General features: G+C 45.7%; 1 long non-coding RNA gene across 1 annotated transcript in view; it reads left to right on the top strand.

Annotated features, from left to right (window-relative positions):
- The first annotated feature begins 2,953 nt into the window (after positions 1-2,953).
- The window catches only part of LOC140594756 (uncharacterized), a 102,761-nt gene continuing 88,890 nt past the window's right edge, over positions 2,954-16,824 (top strand). The window contains exon 1 of the long non-coding RNA XR_011995996.1: positions 2,954-3,088. This is a non-coding gene — a long non-coding RNA (uncharacterized lncRNA). The remainder of the gene's footprint in view (positions 3,089-16,824) is intronic.

Here is a 16,824-nt window from a genome sequence, read left to right as displayed (position 1 = left end):
CCAACATGCAAATAAGGTGAAGTCTGCCTGTTTTCTCATTGTTATGCAGAGCAGTGTCTAACAGGTCCATCCAAGGGGTATTTAGTTCTCTTTAGAACTTTTTCTGTAAAGGGCTAGGCAGTAAATATTTCACTGTTGTGGTCCATATGATCTCCAACAGGGTTACTCAACAATACCACGGAAGCAGGGAAGCCCTCAAAGGCAATATGTAAATGAACGAGCATGGATGGTGTCAATAAAACTTTATTAACAAAAACAAGAGGTGGCTGCCATTCTTGCTCTGTGGGAACGTACTCCTGTTGGACATACTATTTACTATTGATCAGAACCCAGGTCCTGTGAAAATCCTCCTTGATTTGTGGATTTTTGTCAGAGATAAAGAAGTTTTTGTCTAATAGGAAAAAATAATTCTATTTTTACTCTCCCAAAGGACATTAACTCATTTTGTACCGGACAAGAAATCTTATTCCAATATTATCTCTGTAGGACTTGTATGCCAATACTCAGCTCTTCCAATGCTCTCCAAGCCAGCTTTGTAATCTGACTGGTTCTCTCATTGATGAATTAAATAAATTTTTACACAGCTAAATTACAGTGGTATGACAATCATTTTTATTTTGACTTTCTGAAAATTGCATTGTCTTGAAGCAGAGGAAAGTGTCAGGATAAGGCTGTGGAATCATCCAGAAAAAAATAGACTATTCAGATGGAACAACTAGGACATGCTAGAGATTTTTAAGAGGTATGATTGATAGGACTCGTAAACAGAGGAGTGAAAGAGAATGAATGGGTCCCACATTGAGCTTGCCATGGTGGCTAATCAATGACATTTGCCCCTCACAAAGCTGGGCATGCCATCAGGGAGTGCTTACTCCCTTAGCCTGGAAAAGTTGTGTGGCTTGGAATAGACTGGGCAGGGGTGGGCAAATAGCAAATCATCATGCCACCCCCAAAGGCCACTTGTTCTCACTGGCTTGTCAAAAATTCAATTTCTCATATCTTGATATTTGGCAACCTGATCTAAGCATTCAAATACACCATGCCCCAGAGTTTTGCAGGGTCTCTGGGTACTCCTGCAGGACTAGTTTTTAGGGGAATACTGTAAAGAGGTTCACTGGTGTCAGTATCCCTTTCCAAGTGGGGCTGCATGATGAGAGGGTGCACAGGCCAGTGGGGGGCTCAACTCTGTGCTCTTTGCAGGGTGACACAGATGTCCTTGCTTTCCGGAGGCTAACAGTGGAACTGGGGGAGATTGCACTGTATCATAACTGCCTTTCCCTTACTTCTGGAAAATTCTCCTATAGATGTGCATGTATACTTGTGTCATAGCAGATACACAAGCTGCATTTTCTGTTTTTTTTTTTTTTTTAAGATATTATTCATGAGAGACATACAGAGAGAGGCAGAGACATAGGCAGAGGGAGGAGCAGACTCCTTGAGGGTAGTCTGATGTGGGACTTGATCCTGGGATCATGACCTGAGCCAAAAGCAGATGCTCAACCACCCAGGTGTCCGCAAGCCACATTTTCAACAGTTGGGGCCAGTTATAGAATTCCATACAGTACAGTGCCAGGCTCCCCTAGCAAAGAATATGCTCTTTAGGCTGATAAGGACTGATCTCCAAGGTAGGGTATGAAGTGGCCAGTGAGAAATGAGCATGTCCAAAGGGGGAAAATAGGAATACATACTGAAGAAACTACAGAAAAGCACACAAGAAACTAATAGAAGTGATGTCCTGTGGGGCAAGGGAAAGTAGGTTGGGTGTGGCATGTTGGAAGCCAGGTTTTATGTTGTTTCTATTTTTGAACCATGTAGAAAAATTACCTGATTACCTGTGAAGTGAAATGATAGAGAAAGCACAGGCTCCACATAGAAGAAGCCCGTGACCCAGTCTGGGGTAACAGGGAAGGCCCCAGAGAGGAGGCAACATTTAATCTGAGGCCTCAGATCAGTCAGAGTTGGCCAACTGTGGGGAGCAGAGGGATGCTTTGGGCAAAGAGAGCAGCATGGGCTAAGAACTTAAGGTGAGAGAGTGTGTGGAATTTAAGGAACTAAACTGCTATGACTGCACTGAAGCTTTCTAGCTTGGGGTTAAGGTAGGAGCAGAGAGGCTGTCATTTATCAAGGCTTTACCAATGACAGCAGGTGCTGCGGGCATCCTGCCCACCAGGCACTTTACCAAAGCATCACCTGCCTTCTCTCACCCACTCCTCACATGAACCAAGCACCACTAGCATCCTCAGTTTCCAGGTGAGAAATAGAATCTCTGAGAGTTCAAGTCACATTTCCTGGTCATGCAGCCATTGAGCGGCAGATGGCAACCCAAAGCCACTTGCCCGTCTGTGTTGTCGTCTATAAAAGGGGGACGCTGACCTCATAGGTGAGACAAAGGCTGGGGAAGCACCTCTCTCAGCACAGACACATCATGGGTATGCCCCTAACCTCACCTACCACTAACTGGTGGTGTCCCGAGTCCCGGCAGGTTACCCTGACTACCCTGTACAGCCTGCTGGAAAGGGCTAGGTCTGAGGGAAAGCAGAACTCAGTAGCCAAAATTCTTTACTAAGAGAGCAAAAGCAATTATTCTAAAGAAAGGGGTGGGAACCATACTAAGCCAGATCTCAATATAAGATTCTCAAATCCCTTTTTCTTTCACAACCCACAGAGGGTTATTCCATAGAGGTGACACTGAGCAGAATGGCCATGAGCACTGGCACCCTGCCAAGCACCCCCCAGGTGTTGTCCCCTACATGGTCTCAGCTACTCCTTGCTGCAGCTGGCTGAGGAAAGCCTTGTTATCCCTGTTTTATAGTCCAGGAAACAGAGGTTAAAGGAAGTTAACCAATCTGCCCAAGGTCATGCAGGTAGTAAGCACTGAACCGGAACTTGAACCCTGGTCTCTGATGGATGACAGAGCTTTTTGCATTTTAACATATACCCAGGAGATTAGGACACAGTATGAGGAGAGCTGTGATTCAGCCTAGGTCTGCGGCTCAGCAAGCCCTCAGAGGAAAAGCCCAGAACCTTCTAGACGGATGACAAGGGGCCCTTCAGTTAAAGTCCTGAAGATCAAGAAGCTGCTGACCAGGTGGGAGGAGAAGGAAGAGTGTTCCAGGTAGACGGACAGGTAGTGACAAAGGTTTGGAGGGACCGAGTGTGGCCTCATTTAGAGAACATGTGGTCTGGGGCAGCAGCGGGAGAGAACAGAGGGAGGCAGGAGGTGGGCCATTAGCTCCTGGACTTGATTTAATACATGAAAGAAAGGTATCTGTTCTCAGCAAGTCCATCATCTCACTGTAATCTAAAAATGAGAAGAGAGGGGCCCCTGAAAAGTGTTTTCCTGTTGGAGCCAGGTTTGCAGTGAGAGGACGCAGCTGGCTGGTGGCTCCGGGAGGATCAGGTGTCGAGTCTGGAAGGCTGCGGGCAGGGGGCTCGTGAAGGGGCTGCAGAGCACGGCGGCCGCTCCTCGCCTCTGCTCAGCCACCCTGCCCCGCTGGCATTCTCGTCTGTTCCTCGTCCAGTTGCTGCCCCACACCTCATCAATCACCCTGGGCTCGGGGCAATGGGCCCACGGTGCTGCTGCAGAGACCCCCACGGCTGGGTGCTGACAACTGGCAAGCCGGACTCTGTGTGTTGGTGGGTCCTGATGATCTGGAGGCAGATAAGGGCCATTAACACCGTTAGTAATTATAGAGCCCGGGGGCAGGCCTGCTTGTCCCTGACAGGCAGAGATGGGAGCAGACAGGGAGATCTGGGCTTCGTGCGCTATTATTTAATTCATTTAAATGAGTTGATAGAAGAAATCTCTTGGAACAGTGCCCAGCACAAAGCAGGTGCTCCGCAAGTCTTCGCTATTGTTATTAGTGGGGTCATATTTATATGTGGAGAGGGGACTTGCCCAGTTACACAGCAAGTGACTGTGTGAACTGGGATGGGTACAGGCCAGGCCTCTTTCCCGGGGAATCTTTCTGCCCTGGAAAGGGCTCCGCTGGCTTTCTTTACACCCGGTGACTAATAGTTTGAACTGATTAGGTTCAGTCCTTAGAAAAGGCACAACAGGAAGCTTATTATCTGAGGGTGCAAGAGACAAAGGCCACCTTTCCTCAGAAAAATGCCTCTTTATTTGATCTCATTTCCAAACAACACTGCGCAATATGTGTCTCCGTATCACACAGCAGGAATCTGAGTTTATACGTAGCACATCCAGAGGCCGGCTTTCAGGAGATGCTCTATCAGTTTTAACTTCTTCTGTCCTCTGGGTGGGCGCACACTTCACACTTAGGGAGGTGTTTGCATTAAAACTTCACTCCCACCCAGCACTGACCTTTCCTCCTTTCCAAAGCGAGACAAGAGAAATACTGATCAGGGGAGTGAGGGAATCACCAGCGTGGAGGGGTCCCCGAGAGGTCAGGGCTGACCTGGTGGCCAGTGGGTGGCCAGCTGCCGGGTGGGATGGGAATGCATTGAAGGGCATCCATTTGTCTTGTCCTTTGACATTTGAGGTAAACTCGTACCTGCTTCTCCTCTGCAAAGCCTGTGCACTATCTGCCATGGAAGAAAATGTCTAAATAAGATCCAGGCAGGCTGACTTGAGAGGGTTTCTGTACCATCCTGGGAAAGGTGGGTGGTGGGCCAGGGGCACCAGGATGTCCTCAGCCCAAAGAGGTGGAGCCAGGAGGGGAAAAATCAAGAAGGCATTTGCTTAGGGAGTAGTCACCACGGTGGGTGGTGGTGCTAGGCCCAGGATCCTTTTTGAAATTTTCTAAAGTGAGTCTTAGGGGAAGTAAAAGGCAATTGTATTTTACCAGGGAGATGTGGCTTACAGGAGGACATAATGTAGTACAGGGTTCAGGGCCCCATCTCTGGAACCAGGGTTCATATCCCAGCCCCCTGGTTCTTTAGTTACTGTGTGATCCTTATCAGCTTTCTTTTTTCTTTAGATTTTATTTATTTATTCCTGAGAGACACAGAGAGAGAGAGAGAGAGAGAGAGACAGACAGACAGACAGAGACACAGGCAGAGGGAGAAGCAGGCTCCACGCAGGGAGCCCAGTGTGGGACTCGATCCCCAAACTGGGAGCACGCCCTGAGCTAAAGGCAGACGCTCAACTGCTGAGCCACCCAGGCACCCCTCCTTATCAGCTTTCTTAATCTTTTTTTGTGCCTCGGTTTTCTCATCTATCAAATGGGAGAAGATTGCGATTACTTGCTTTAAGTTGATGTGAAGATCAGGGTTAATATATGGGAAGGGCTTGGAACAGTGCCTGGCACACAGTAAGCCCCATATAAATGTTGCATTTATGTATATATGGATGTACATTGCTATTATTTAATGTCTACTACACCTCAGGTGCTTCATATACATGTGCCTCTTATTGAATTTTCACAAGTGGTTCTCCCTGCAGAGAGTAAGTAGGCTGAGGTGTCGACCCTGATTACCAAGGACTGCACTTTCTCCTGGGTCAGGAGGACTCAAAAAATTCTTTCAGTCCCCATGTGAAATCTCTATCTTCCTTGAAGTGTCCCCTGTTGGGAAGAGAGAATGGAGAGATTAATGAGGTTTCTTTATGGGCATTCAGGGTGCTAAGACAAAGCTACAAGTCATCTGCCCTGTGTCTGAGGCCAGTGTTCTTTTCTGGATAAAAAGGGTGCCATGGGATCCCCAGGTGGCTTGGTGGTTTAGCGCCTGCCTTCAGCCTAGGGCGTGATCCTGGAGACCTGGGATCGAGTCCCGCATCAGGCTCCCTGTGTGGACCCTGCTTCTCCCTCTGCCTGTGTCTCTGCCTCTCTCTGTGTGTCTCTCATGAATAAATACATACAATCTTAAAAAAAAGGGTGCCATGTGCACAGCCTCAAATCAGACTGCATGCTTTGCCTCATCTTAGTCTTGACAGCTATGTGGCCATGAACAAGTCACGTCACCTCCATGAACCTCGTTTCCCTCCTCCTTTCCCATTTGCAGGCACTGAGACTGGGGTGGGGGGGCAGCTCATGGGGATGAGGGATGCCAATGACAGGGAGATGCTTGTAGATGGAGTTTTGCAGAGATAGAAGGAAGCTTCAGCCATTGCCATTCTTGAAGATGCTTCAATAATAATAATAATAATAATAATAATAATAATAATAATAGAAGGTAAAAAAAAAGCCACACAGGATTATAAAACAGGATGTGTTAGAAGTCAGGCCAAGATCATCCCCTTCTAATCTTGTCAGTGCATGTCTGGGGCTGTACGTATCACCTCCTTTGGAGCCTACATGGAACATCCAGTGAGGCCCTGTGGGTGGGGCGCCATGGATGGGGCCAAGGAGCCTCCGGACCCTGCTGAGATAGATCATGGATTTGATGAAAAGAGCTGATCTTCCCTCCTTCCCCTAGGGTGTCTGGAGTCTCCTACCTCCATGCCTTTTCTTGTCACCTTGCTCACAGTTCCTCTCACCTTCCTCTGTGACTGGTTCAGGTTCAAGAGAAAGGTTGCCAAGTCTGTGGAGCAACACCATCTCCTCTTGGCCTTTAGCTCTTGGAATGTGGCTCTACCTGCAGAGCTGCCACGCTCCAGAGGCCTACAGCTTCGGAGGTATTAGAACTGTAGAGACCTATGCTTCTGGGACAGGGCTGTGTCCTGCACACCCACATGGATGAACTGTAAGCAGCTCAAACCCTCAGACTGGATCTGATGATCACTCAAAGCCAGTGACTGGCACAGAGACTGGCATGCGACAGGTACTTAAGAATGAAAGAATCATGAGTAAAACAGACATAGGCCTTGGCTTCCCGGTCCCCCGTGAGGTCTCCCCAGGTATCTGTTCTTCCTTTAGTCACAGTACTGCCTCGATTTCACAACTGGTCTCCCCTCATTTGATTGTGAGTGCTAGGGCCAGCCTCATGCCTGTCTCAGTATCTCTAGTACCTAGCAGTGTCTACTAGTACATCGGAGGTACTCAAAACACAATGAAAGGATGAATGAATGACTGCCTCCTATGTTGTATTCATCAGTGGCTGCAAGCTGGAGGAGCAAAGCCAGGTACTAGAGCACCCGTTGTGGCCTCTGCCTCAGCCATGCTCCTCCCTGGAGCATATGGCTTGCTACACAAATCCAAGCTGCAGGAGGACGGTGTTGGTGGTAGAGCAAGTTGGGTGCCATTTGCAGACCTTTCCACAGGCATCAGCTGCTGATGCATCCTGCAGTAGATGGCCCAGCTCTTCAGGAGACAGAACAGAAATATATTAGCCTAGAATTATCATTGTTTTCTCACTCAGCTCACTGTCTTTGCCCAGAATTAGTTCATCCCTTAAGCGGCCAATTGAGTTCCCTCCTCATTGGAGGAGGGACAGATTAGCAGGGGCCCATTCAAGGTTAAGTGGAGCAGAATGTTTTCTAAAGTTTCTATCCAATATTCCTCATTTTTACAGAAGAGGACATTAAGTCTAAGAGCTAAATAACTTTCTCAGGATCACAGGACTAGTCAGTAATTACAGTCCCGGTTATGATTTATTGAGCACTTACTGTGTACTAGCCTTTAATAGAAATGCATTGCTGCATTGCATACATTATCATATTTGATCCTGGTTAAAGCAACCTTATGGATTGGGTTTAATTACCCCCACTTGACAGAAGTAGAAACCGAGGCTAGAAAGATTAAGGAACTTGCCCAATGCAACCTCGTTAGATATTGGCAGAGCTCAAGCCTGTGGCACAGTGGTTCTTGGTCAGAAGAATGTATACTTTGGAAGAGCCTCGGACACTTTTAAAAAATACTCAGACCAGAGCACCACCTTAGACCTGCCAAATCAGAACTGCTCTATTCCGAATAAGCTCCCTGAGTGATTCTGATGTGCTTTTGTGCTTGAGAATCTCAGCATAAAGAAACTCAGTCTCATGTTTTCTTATCTGAAAAACGGGGGCCGCTGGGGCCCAGGGCTCTGTGCAAGGACCCAGGAGAGCTGATGCATGTGAAAGGGGCCGACCCAGCGCCTGTGCAGGGGTGCTCGGTAATCGCTGACTTCCTTGTCCTAGCGACCGGGGAGTGCCTGGAGGGCTTCGGGTCTCTTGTGTGTGTACATGACCCCACTTTGCCAGAGACCCAGAACACTGTTTTTGGGGCTTTGGGGTTCAGTTTCTTGATTGTTTGTTATTACTTTTAATAGAATTCAGGAGAAGGCCATGAGTGGGCCAGACATCTGTGATAAATCTGCTGGGGTTTTTACAGGAAAGATTTCCCAAGTTCACTCTACTCTATATTTCTTGCTTTTCTTTCCAGCTACAACACAGCCAGGAAAATATCTCTCTTGCGCTGAAAGAAAACAGCCTGTGAGCCTCTCGTGAAAGTTGACTGAGGGAATATGAGTGTCAGATTCTATGGTGAATGGGTGCAAGGATGTGGGGAGCCTTCTTCCTGAAACAGCCATCGGAAAAGGAAAGTGAGCGTGTATTCCAACCCCCCATTCCAGTCTGAGTACCAGTGCTTCCCATCTGTAAGCTCCCCTTGTGTAGGACCACCCTCCTGGGGAGGAGTAGTCTTCTCCCTATTTTACAGATGAGGAAACAGGCTCTGAGGGTTTCTATGACACAATCCAGGCTCTGCCACTGGTGAGCGGGTTCAAACCTCGTCTGTCTGCTTCCCAGCCTGCAGTCTTCTCTGTACCACAGTTGTCTCCTCTGGTTTCCTGTTTGCCTCTAGGGGTTTCCAAAACCTTAATTTCACAATGAAAACAGACAAATTTTAAAAGGTTGCTCCAGAAAAAAGAGCAACAGAAGCAGCAGTCTTTCCACAGTGCAGCATTCTTGCTCTGGCTGGTATCCCTAGTGCGTGGCACCAAGCCTGGCTCTAGTTGGTGCAAATGATGGACAACAATATGGGCAAATGGATCCCTCTTTTGCTTACCTGCACCGCTTTCTTCCCACAGGGGCCTACTTGTGCCCATTTTTGCCTCCACTTCAGGGCTTCTTTCCATTGTGCCTGGGTGTGCTCCCCTGGGAACTCCTTTGCTTTGCGGCCAGTCTGGATTTCAGGCCCCTCTCCAACCTGCCCTTGTGCTTGACCTGTCTTGGGAATAAACAATCTCCTCAGTTTCCTCTTCTCATGTTCATTAGAATGTTTTTTCTTCTCTGGATTTCCATCCTGAGATATTAAGCCATTGTCAAATATAGGTCTAGTTTTACTTTAGATATAATAAATAATACTCCTAATAACAGTGATAGGTGTAATGTTTAGGGCTTCCAATGTCACAGGTGCTGTGTTGATCACTTCATTTACGATGCCTGGAATATTGGCGACAACCCTATAGTGGCGGATTAAATAGGGTCCTCTCCCAAAAGAAATGTTCAAATTCTAACCCTCATGGCCTTTTTTGGAACTAGTGTCTATGCAGTTGTAACTGAGTTAAAGATCTTGGGATGATGTCATCCTCAATTTAGAGTGGGCCCTAAATCCAGTGACTGGCATGCTTAGAAAGGAGAGGGAGATTTAACATGGAGACACAGAGAGGAAGTCCATGTGAAGGTGGAGGCAGAGATTGGAGGGTGTAGCTACAAGCCAGGGAATGCTGTGGACTGCCAGCAGTCACCAGAAGCTAGGAATGAGATATGGAATGGATTCTATCGCAGAGTCCCCAGAGGAAACTAACCCTGCCAATACCTTGACTTTGGACTTTTAGCCTCCAGAACTGTCAAAAAGTAAATTTCTGTTGTTTTAAGCCAGCAAGATTTTGGTAATTTTTAATACCTATAATATAGGAGTTATTATTTTTTAAAGATATATTTGTTTATTTGAGAGAGAGAGTGGATGGAGTGGCAGAGGGAGAGAGAGAGAGAATCCTCAAGCAGACTCCTCACTGAGCATGAAGCCTAATGCAGGGCTTGATCCCAGGACCCTGAGATCATGATCTGAGATGAAACCAGGAGTTGGCTGCTTTACTGACTGAGCCACTCAGGTGCCCCTGTTTTTTTTTTTTATGTTACAGATAAGAAAACAGAGGCTAAGAAATAATTTAGGACTTTGTCTAAGATCACAGAATTGGCAAATGCCTCAAATTGGATTCTAACTCAGTTCTGGGGCTGGCTTCACAAGTGTGCAACCTGGGCAGCTGTACAGGGCTGTGTACTCAGAAGGGCTCCACCCTTGGCTTATTGCTCTGTTATACTTTCTCAAAATTTTAAATTTTTGAGCAATGCTCTGCATTTTAATTTTGCACCAGGCTCTGCAGATTGTGTTTAAGTTCTAACCAGGCTTTCTGGTGTCCAGACCTCTGCTCTTGCCTTTCTTATCTATACTGTCACAACCCACGTGCTGCTCCCTCAGTCTCATCCATCCCCATAGCCTTAGTCCCAACCCATCTTCCCATGATGAAGGCTGAATAAGCCCCCCAGAGATGTTCATGTTCTAACCCCCAGCACCTGTGAACACATTCCCTAACACATAGTAAAAAGGATTTTACAGATGTGAATAAATTAAGAATCCAGAGATGGAGAATTAATAGATAGATAGATAATCTAGATAATCTGCTGGGCCAGACATCATCACAACAGTCCTTAAAGAAGGATCCAGGAGGAGTTAGAGTCATGGGAGAAAGCAATATGATGACAGGATGGGGGTGAGGGGGGTTACTTTGAAGATGGAGAAAGAGAGGGCTAACCTAGAAATACAGGTGCCTTCTAGAAGCTGAGGAAGACAAAGTCTTCCTTCAGAGCCTCCAGAAGAAGCCAGCCCTGCCCACACCTTCACTTTAGCTCAGTAAAAGGCAGTTTGGAGTGCTGACCTCCGGAATCATAAAGAATGAATTTATTTTTAAAGCCACTAACTTTGTGGTCATTTGTTATAGCAGCAAGAACAAACTGATACACCCTGCTTCTAAGACTCACTTCTGCTCTAACCACAAGTCTGCAGAAGAGAAGTAAATCATCCTGGAGCTATTGGGGACGAGAAATAGAACTGTAGTTCAACAAAAAAAACATTCAAAACATTTATGTAATCCTTATATGTAATTGTAGAAATCACAGATTTTCAGAGGCAGGATTCCTTTTCTGAGGTTCATTTAGTATGCAAGAGGAAATGATTTCAATATTTGTAGTTAAATTATCAAAACTATTAATGCAATACAATTAAAACCAGTTTAGAAATCCAAAGAATATCAAAAAGTGTGTCTTTTAAAAATCTCTCTTTGCTTCTGTGTTAATCTCTCATTATTCTGAAAGGAAACATGATTTTAATGTTTCTGTTATTTAATAAGTCTACTTCTGCCTAGTACATAAAACATTAAAAGATCATTTTTAAAAAAGATTTTATTTATTTATTCATAAGAGACACAGAGAGAGAGAGGCAGAGACACAGGCAGAGGGAGAAGCAGGCTCCATGCAGGGAGCCTGACGTGGGACTCGATCCTGGAACTCCAGAATCATGCCCTGGGCCAAAGGCAGGTGTCCAATCGCTGAGCCACCCAGGGATCCCCTAAAAGATCATTTTAAACATGAATTTAATATAAGTCTCTTTTAGGGGGGAAAAAAAGAAGGAAAAACAATCATCAAAATTCTACAACACCAAGCAAATAAAACTTAGAAAAAAAATAAAAAAAGAAACCCAAGTCCATTTTTCCTAGTCCCTCACTCCCCACAAAGGTATGCAGCTGAAAAAGCATGAATTTGAGATTAAACTCTGTTCTGTAACTTCTGGTCTGTGTGTGTTTGGGCAAATCACTTTGTTGGTCTGAGTCATATTAGGTCCATTTCACAAACAAGGAAATTGGGCCTCAGGGCTGGGTCGCAGAGGAAATGACCTGTGTCTAGCATGATCCTCATCATAGGTGTTAGAGATGATGCTGTCAAGTACTAATTACTGTACCTTCTTCCTTTCATGTAGCAGCAGACATATTCTAGACTTATAGCTTTTGAGGCATGGTTATCAGGGCAGAAACCCTGGTTTTGTTTTGTTTGTTTGTCTGTTTATTTATTTATTTATGAGAAACACATGGGCAGGGGGGCACAGACACAGGAAGAGGGAGAAGCAGGCTCCCTGCTGGAAGTCCGACATGGGACTCAATCCAAGGTCTCCAGAATCACAACCCCGGGCTGAAGATGGCACTAAACCGCTGAGCCACCAGGGCTGTCCCAAAACCCTAGTTTAAAAAAAAATCACCTTAGGATTTCTAAGTAGGCACTGAAGTTCCTAGCAGCAAACAGTCTATACAGAAGACAAAGCCCAGACCAACCTGGGACATGCAGTTTATGCATAAAATGACCAAGGATTCAGGAATGATGCTGTTGTCTTGCATTAAAAGAGTTCAAATCTTTCTGAGTTGGTAGAAAGATGGAAGAGTTGAGAGGAGGACAATAGAGTGAATCTCTGGTGCAAGTGTCCCTGTCCTACTTGGGGACATGAAGCAGAGGGTGAAGGAATTCCCAGATGGGTTTGATGCCTCCCAAAGAAGAGCGGCAGGAGATCCTCTGCCCAGAGTCTGGTTCCTTGTTCTGGAGCATTGTGAGCCCTACAAGGATCTTACCCTTGATGAGTCGGGCCCTCGTCAGAGGGCTACATGGGAAGAGTAGTAGAGTAATAGACTATTTGCTCAGCTCCTTTAACTGAACCCATAGTAACAGTGACTTAAATGAGAGGGTTATTTCTGTCACCTTAAAGTTAAGACTGGTAGGTGGTCCAGAGAGAAAAGACAGCTCTGCTCCATGAGTCTTCTGGGGCTGTGGTTCCTTCTTTCTTGTTACTTCACTTTCCCCTGGGGTGTTGGTTTGGTCTCCTTAACTGCAGTTAGTACTCATCCACCACATCTTCATATCAGTGAGCTGGAAAGGGGAAAGAAAGAAGGAAGAGGAATGGGAAGCAAGCCTCTCCCCTTCTAGGACATGATCAGAAATTTCACACATCACTCCTCATATCCTATTGGCTGGAACTTGGTCATATAGGTATCCCGAGCTGCAAGCAAGTCTTGGAAATGGAATCCCTAGCTGCATGATCATCAGACCAGCTGAAACTTATAGGTGTGGGGCTTTATAACTAATAGGAATCAGGATAGAATGAATATTTGGGGACAGTTCATAACTCTGCTACAGAGAGCCTACAGAGAATGGCAAATATTTCTCTGCTGGATGAGGTGGGGATTCAGTGGAGGAAGTGGAACCATTGTGACCCTATGGAATAAAGGACTGTGGGAGCTGAGGAAAAAGGTCTGAACTGGGCAGCTGGAGGATCAAAGTTTCTAACCAATGCTTCTAAGACTTCAGGTAGGCAAGGTGAGAACGAGACATTCTGGATCTTCAACACCTCTGCGTTTGTCCTTCACCTCATCTAAACACAACTGACTCAAGACAGCAATGGCTGTAGCTTTCCTTCTGTTTCTACAGCTCAGATGAATTTCTCTTTTGACCAATTCCAATATGAAATTGCATAGAAAGGAATTCTGGGAAATGTAGTTCTAGGCCAGCCATGGTGACAGTTACAAACTGCCACATTCGTGTTTTTGAGAGCATTGGAGACTGACTTGACATTGAGATGGAGCAGATCTTGGGGTTGCAAGGCTGGGTAAGGGATTAGGGTGGAAGGTTCTGCATGGGCCACATGGGAAACCCTGCTGCTGAGGATGAGATATCTTTGCCTCCCTGGCCCTCTCCTTAGTGCCTTGACATCATGTACCAGCCTCATCATTCCAACACCCCCACTCACATCAGGACTAAGGTGCAAGCTTAGGTTTGGTCCCAGAGGGAAGTTCTGGCTTAAGAAAACCATGGCTTAAGAATATTTCAAAGGGATTATATGAGGATTTCTGCCTTTGGGCAGAATATGGGTTTAGAATAGAAAATAGGTGCTTTTAGAAAAATGAATGGCATTTCTTGCACGTGACTGTTTAGTGAGAAATTCACATATGCTGAACTGGTAATCAACAAATCTCATCTGCCTTCTTCCTTTTTGCCAGATCCAGCCAAATCAAAGGACACCGTTGGTCTCTCAGTGGAATATGCTCTGGATTTGCTTGTGTGCTTCCTTCTTTTGTGAGTGCTCTCTCACTATTGTCACCTTGATTATATTTTAAGCAACCCCACCCACCTGCATTTCTCCCCCATGATTCAGCTCAAATATACTTCTCCTTTGTTAATCCTTCCTGCCCTGACTTCTCGGTGTGCCCCAGGGGGTTCTGTCAAAAGCTGATTTGTATTTCCCTGATGGCAAGTGATGCGGAGCATTTTCTCATGTACGTGTTGGCCATGTCTGTCTTCCTCTGTGAGATTTCTGTTCATGTCTTTTGCCCATTTCATGATTGGATTGTTTGTTTCTTTGGTGTTGAGTTTAATAAGTTCTTTATAGATCTTGGAAACTAGCCCTTTATCTGATATGTCATTTGCAAATATCTTCTCCCATTCTGTAGGTTGTCTTTTAGTTTGTTGACTGTATCCTTTGCTGTGCAAAAGCTTCTTATCCTGATGAAGTCTCAATAGTTCATTTTTGCTTTTGTTTCTTTTGCCTTCGTGGATGTATCATGAGATACCACCTCACACCAGTGAGAATGGGGAAAATTAACAAGGCAGGAAACCACAAATGTTGGAGAGGATGCGGAGAAAAGGGTACCCTCTTACACTGTTGGTGGGAATGTGAACTGGTGCAGCCACTCTGGAAAACTGTGTGGAGGTTCCTCAAAGAGTTAAAAATAGACCTCCCTACGACCCAGCAATTGCACTGTTGGGGATTTACCCCAAAGATACAGATGCAATGAAACGCCGGGACACCTGCACCCCGATGTTTCTAGCAGCAATGTCCACAATAGCCAAACTGTGGAAGGAGCCTCGGTGTCCATCGAAAGATGAATGGATAAAGAAGATGTGGTCTATGTACACAATGGAATATTACTCAGCAATTAGAAACGACAAATACCCACCATTTGCTTCGACGTGGATGGAACTGGAGGGTATTATGCTGAGTGAAATGAGTCAATCGGAGAAGGACAAACAGTGTATGTTCTCATTCATTTGGGGAATATAAATAATAGTGAAAGGGAATAGAAGGGAAGGGAGAAGAAATGTGTGGGAAATATCAGAAAGGGAGACAGAACATAAAGACTCCTAACTCTGGGAAACGAACTAGAGGTGGTGGAAGGGGAGGAGGGCAGGGGGTGGGGGGGAATGGGTGACGGGCACTGAGGGGGGCACTTGACGGGATGAGCACTGGGTGTTATTCTGTATGTTGGCAAATTGAACACCAATAACAAATTTATTATTAAAAAAAACCCCGTGGGAGGGGGGGAAGCTGATATGTGCGCTTGACTCAAAATACTGTCTCTCCAACTGAATTGGGAGCCCCTTGGGCAGGGGCCTCACAGATCACCCATGCTGACATGCCAGTGCCAGAGAGCAAGACACCATAAACACTTCTTTCCGACTGACTGGGTGAACCTGTTTCCAAATTGGGAGCAAACAAATTAGGTGATTATTCTGTTCGGAAGAAAACACTATTCTCTAAATATGTTGGTTCTCTGCTGACATCATTTGATAAAAATATAAACCTAAACTGTATGTCATAGGGATCTTTGAGTCTTCCAGTATAAACTATTAATTATGTCTTCATCTCCTTTCATTTCCTCCACTGACCTCCTTCCCACATATTTTCATCTTGCCTAAACTGCAGAGAAACATCTCTAACTTCAGGCTTTTGTTACTGTATTAGTTTCCCATGGCTGCTATAACAAAATACCACAAATCGAGTGACTTAAAACAACAATTTATTCTCTCACAGTTCTGTAGGCTAGAAGTCTGACAGTGTCAACAGGGCTATGCACCCTCAGAAGGCTCTAGGGAAGAATCCTTCCTTGTCTCTTCATAGCCTCTGGTGGCTTTCAGTGATTCCTGATATTCCTTGGCTTATCGACGCCTTCGCCCAGCTCTGCCTCCTTTGTCACATGGTATGCTCTTTGTCTTTGCTTGGCCTTTTTATAAAGTTGCAATTCATTGAATTTAGGGCTCACCCTCATCCAGAGTAACCTCATCTGAACTTGATTACATTTGCAAAGACCCTATTTCCAAATAAGGTTACATTCACAGGTGCTAGAGATTAGGACTATAGCATATCTTTTTGTGGACATGACTCCCCTCACAATTTCTTTGCACCTGGAGGCAGATGTATTTCAAGCTTAGATGCTCTCAAAGGCACCTGTAGTCAGCCATTGCACCAGTCCCAGCTGGAGCCCTGCCAGTGCAAGATAGAACCCTATCCTCAAGGCTTTTGAGGGGTACAGGGGCCACTAGGGCAGGGTGTCGAGCCCACTGCCTCTGAGAATCCCTTTCAGCCTCACACATGAAATGGCATAATACTCCATATAATATAGTAGGAAGTACAGAGGCCTGGGCATAGCACTGGTCCTGTCACCAACACACTGTGCAAACAAGCTACTTTTCTATGTATCAGGTCCCTACTTTGTTGAATTCTATATGAACGAATGAAAAGACACTGAGCCCTTGCCATGTGCCAAAGCAGGCACTAAGTCCTAGGATACAGAAACAATTAAAAGTCTGCCTTTAATGAACCTAGCATCTAGAGGGGGATAAGTTGCCCGTGAAGTCTCATGATAATTGGAGCTCTCTGGGGTCCATAACATGCTGTGTACATGTTATCAGTGAGGATGACTCATGAAGTTCAGGCCTGGAAGCCCAGTGACAATACCACAATTCCTCCATATGGCCTGTCACTGCTAAATGTAGCAACTTGGAATTCAGAGGAGACATTTGCTTCTCATTCACTTGTTAATTCATGTGAGCACTCATCATGCACTAGGTATAGGGCTAGGCTCTGAAGATACAGTGGTGAGCCCAGCAGGTACAGGTCCTGCCCAGACAGT

The sequence above is a fragment of the Vulpes vulpes genome, chromosome 12 (genome assembly GCF_048418805.1).
Source record: "Vulpes vulpes isolate BD-2025 chromosome 12, VulVul3, whole genome shotgun sequence".
Lineage (NCBI taxonomy): Eukaryota > Metazoa > Chordata > Mammalia > Carnivora > Canidae > Vulpes > Vulpes vulpes.
Note: the sequence above shows the minus strand (reverse complement) of the source record. Positions and strands in the feature narration are given on the sequence as shown.